Source organism: Oryctolagus cuniculus, chromosome 5 (genome assembly GCF_964237555.1).
Source record: "Oryctolagus cuniculus chromosome 5, mOryCun1.1, whole genome shotgun sequence".
Taxonomy (NCBI): Eukaryota; Metazoa; Chordata; class Mammalia; order Lagomorpha; family Leporidae; genus Oryctolagus; species Oryctolagus cuniculus.
In genome coordinates, this window is record NC_091436.1 from 48,676,102 (window position 1) to 48,681,161 (window position 5,060).

A 5,060-nucleotide genomic window follows, 5' to 3' on the forward strand; every position below is an offset into this window, starting at 1 on the left:
AGCTATTACATATTTTTTAACTTTTATTTAATGAATATAAATTTCCAAAGTACAGCTTATGGATTACAATGGCTTCCCTCCCCCATAACTTCCCTCCCACCTGCAACCCTCCCCTTTCTCTCTCCCTCCCCCCTTCCATTCACATCAAGATTCATATTTTTTAAAAGATATATTATTTATTTGAAAAGCAGAGTAAGAGAGAGAGAGAGAGAATATGAATCTTCCACCTCCTGGTTCATTCCCCACATGGCAGAAATAGCCAGGGCTGGGCTGGACTGAAACCAAGAGCCAGGAACTCCATTTGGGTACCCAACGTGGGTGGCAGGAACACAAACACTTGGGCCATCTTCTGGTGTTTTCCCAGGCACGTTAGCAGGGAGCTGGATTGGAAGTAGAGCCCATATGGAATGCCAGCATTGCAGGCAGCTTAACCCATCACACCACAATGCTGGCCCCAGCAATTACACCTTTAAATAGCAAAGAGGCAAGACGCTCTTTAGTTTTTGGATTTCCTAATTCCTGTCATTCAGTCTTTCTTAATTCAGTCCTTTCACTTTCTCACCATGAATTGATTACACTGAATGCTGTTAATAAGCCCTTGTTTTAACCTACTTATTTTCTGCATAATTAATTGACTTTTTAGAATTAGAGAAAAACTGAGCAGATCATACAGAGAACTGCATATATCCACCTCCCCCACCCAACATAGGCACGAAGTTCTCCTAGCATTGACATTTTGCATTTATGTGGTACATGCTGTAATTTCAAACTAATATGAACACATTATTATTAACTCAAAACTACAATTGTTTTTGTTTCTATTATTCTAATAAATTTTATTAGATATGTTCAAGTTGTTGAACCTATTTTTCATAGCTCTTCTTATTGTATCCTAACCATTGTGGTAATAAAGAATATTCTCTCATAAGTAAATCTTTAAAAAAAAAAAAAACACTCTCTCCCTTAAAGTCTAAGTGGGAGGACAGATAATATAGAAATAAAAGTACAGCAAATACTTAACAAGAGTTAGACCCAGTTCTAAGTACTACAAGTTCACAATAGCCACACTTAATAGGTATCCTAGTTATGTGGATAGGAAACTGAGGCACAGAGGTTAAGCAAATTGTCCAAGGTCACAGAGCTAGGAGAGAACTGAGCCATGATTTCAACATATGCCTGCAGAACACATGCTTTCAATCACTTCCTACTGTTACCTTATGAAGTAGTAAGTCCTACAGATGAAAAATGTCACTACTTATGAATGTAAATAGTCCACATGCTATATATCTCATATTTTATAAGGCCTTCTTTGTAGGAGCATGACAGGAAATCATTATTATAGCACAATATTGAAACCTCAAAAAACATGTAAGTGCATAGCATTTTTTAAGAAACTGGATATGTAAACTTATCAGCTTTTCTTTCTGTTTTTGTTTTTTAAAGTTTTTTTTATTTATTTGAAACACAAAGCAATAGTTAGAGAAGGAGCGAGAGGAGAGACAGATTTTTCATCCACTGGTTTACTCTCCAAATGGTCACAACTGCCATGGCTGCACCAAGTTGAAGACAGGAGCCTGGAACTCCATCCTTGTGTCGCTCCTGTGTAGAAGGGTCCCAAGTAACTGGGCCACCGTCTGCTGCTTTCTCAGGCACATTAATGGGGAGCTTGCTCGGAAGCAGAGCAGCTGGGACTAGAATCAGCACAGCAATGTGAGATGCCAGTATTGCAGCTGGCAACTTAATCCACTGCACAACACTAGCATCCCCCTTTTTTTTCTTTGAATCCCTTAAGGATTTCAATTATTGTTTGTCTGTTTTTAAATTAAAACATAAAGATCATACATATTCTGGGGGTATCATGTGACATTTCAATACACACATATATTATATAATGCTCAAATCAGGGTTTGCATATCTATCTCTCAAACATTTATCATTTGCTTGACTTCTGTCATATGCAACATCCACCTAAAGGAGACAGTATTCAGAAAACAGCCAACTCTGAATGCATACTTATGACCCAAGACACAGTGAGAAGTTCGTTGATTCAAATGGGTTATAGAATTGCCCATTTCCACCTTGTATTGAAGTCTAGGTAGCAGAAGTTGCTATAACCATGCCTGCTGTCTATCATAAGTTTCTCTAGAGATCTTCCTACCATTTCTCTATTTCATGTGTTGCTGAAGTAGTCATTTCATTTACTGTATCCTAAGCCATAAAGAACCTTTCCTTATCAAAGTCATTATGAAAAGTTAAGAACAATGGGTGATTTTACCAATGATATTACCAAAGATGATTAAAATTCCTCCATGTTACAAGCTTTCTTGTTATCTTTTTGAATATTTTTCCCTAAGGAAATGATAGAAGTCCCATTACTGAAGACATAAAAATGTAGCCTAGACAAAACAATCTAAATCAAATTGTGAGATATGAGCAAAATATTTTGACAGTTCATGTCTCTACTCTTTTTCCAAACTGAAAAGCTAAAAAAAATCACTGGGAGAAAACAATGAGCAACTCTTTTACCCTTGCAAAGTCTGAAATGAGGGTGTGGCATATTCTTGATGGATCAGTCCACACAAGTACTTTTCTACACTGCTTAACTCATTTTACATATTTATTTCCTCACCACAATGATAATTCAAAAGAAATATGGCAAATATGTGAAACTGGGTACCTATCACAGAGTTGCATTGTAAGGTATTAATACCCTGGTCCATTACTATACCCTTGTGAAAAATCTCAATCTATTTTTTCAAAGCTTCCCTCAATTATGTGGACCTCCTACTCCCAATCCTCTCCCAAATAACTCAGAAGTTCTTTGTCCACTAAGATAGACTTTTTCATAAAAGTCAGATCTTATTTTTCCCATGATGAAAGCTGAAGTAGGTTTATTTATAGGTGTGTACATGGAAACATATGCACTGAATGATCACATGTTCTCTTATTTATTAAAAAGCACATCATTTCGGAGCAGGCATTTAGTCTAACAGTCAAGACACTAGGATGCCCACACCCGATATTGGAGCACCTGGGTTATAGGGTTCGTATGTAACAGAAAAAAAAAAAAAGAGAGGTAGTATTATAAGTCTGATTCTTGTATACATAGGCTGTAGATGTAATGCCCTCCAATCCTGGGCTCAGACAAATAAACACCTTTGATGCTGCCCTCTACTCCCACCCTCAATCCTCACCTCCGATCCCCATATCAGCTCCCTCCCACCTACAGACCAAGGGCACATCCACACCTGCCCCTGGCCTCTAGTGACCCCAGTTAAATTTAATATTTTATAATAACCGATCAGGAAGCCAGCATGTGGCACAGCAGGTTAAGCCACTGCCTACAACACCAACATACCATATTTGCGTGCAAGATTGAATCCCAGCTGCTCCACTTCCAATCCAGCTCTCCGCTAATGGCCTGGGAAAGCAGCAGAAGATGGCCCAAGTTCTTTGGCCCCTGTCCTCCGTGTGGAAGACCTGAATGGAGCTCTGTGTTATGCTGTGACCTGGACCAGCTCTAGATTTTGCAACCATCTGGGGAGTAAATAAGTGGATGGAAGATCTTTCTGTCTCTCATTCACCCCTCTCTATCACACTTCCTTTCAAAATAAATAAATCCTTAAAAAGAAGCTATCAGTAAAAAAGTTAGACTTTTTTTAAAAAAATTATTTATTTATTTTTTATTTATTTGAAAGGCAGAGTTATAGAGAGAGAGGGAGAAAAAGGGAGACATCTTCCATCTTCTGGTTCATTCCCCAAAATGCTGCAATGGTAGGGGCTGGACAAGACAAGCTAGTAGCTCCATCCAGGTCTCTCACATGCATGCAGGGGCCCAAAGACTTAGAATGTTGTCTGTTGCTTTCCAAGCCACATTGGCAGGGAGCTGGATAGAAAGTGGAGTAGCTGGGACTTGAACCAGCGCCCACACAGGATGCCAGCATTGCGGGCAGTAGCTTAACCCACTATGCCACAGCACTGGCCCCAAGATCAGAACTTTTTAAATAAACCTTTAAAAACCACTTTAGCACTTTTATTCCTCATTGTTTATTGTTTTATTCCTATTGTTACTGAACAATTTTAAGAAGTTATTAACTCTGACCTTTCTGCACTACCTGGTGAGGGTTTCAAACGGCGTTGTTCTTGATTCCCTGCATAACTTAAAGGAAAGCTGTCACAATGTCCAGAGCCCTCAATGCCCTGCAGATGAAGGAGAAGCATGTCCTCAAATTCCCTGCTGCAGGAACCTACATAGGTGGCACCAACCTTGACTTCCAAATGGCACAGTACATCTACAGAAGGAAAAGCCATCGTAAGTCTGAAGAGGACCTCTGAGAAACTTCTGGGGGGGGCTTGTGCCATTGTTGCCATTGAAAATCCTTGCTGATGTCAGTGTGATATCCTCCAAGAACCACTGCCAGAGGCTGTGCTAAAGTTCGCTACTACTCTTATTGCTGGCCATTTCACACCTGGAGCCTGCACTAACCAGATACAGGCATCCTTCTGGGAGCCACATTTTCTGGTGGTTACTGACCCCAGGGCTGACCACCAGCCTCTCATGAAGGCCTCTTATGTAAACCTGCCTACCACTGCTCTGTGCAACACAGACTCTCCTCTGTGCTATGTGGATGTTGCCATCCATGCAACAAAGGAGTCCACTCAGTGGGTCTGGTGTGGTGGATGCTGACGTGGGAGGATTTGCACGGGCAGAGCACCATCTCCCGTGAACACCCATGGGTGGTCATGCCTGATCTCTCCTTCCACAGAAATCTTGCAGAGATTGGAAAAGAAGAGCAGGCCACTGCTGAAAAATCTGTAACCAAGGAGGAATTTCAGGGCAAATGGACTGCTCTAGCTCCTGAGTTTACTGCTACTCAGCCAGCCTGAGGTTGCAGACTGGTCTGAAGGCAAGCAAGTGCCCGCTGTGCCTATTCAGCAGTTCCCTTCTGAAGACAGCAGTGCTCAGCCCGCCACTGAAGACTGGTCTGCAGCTCCCACTGCTCAGGCCACAGAATGGGTAGGAACAGCCACCGAGAGGTCTTAAGCTGCTCTCCACAGTC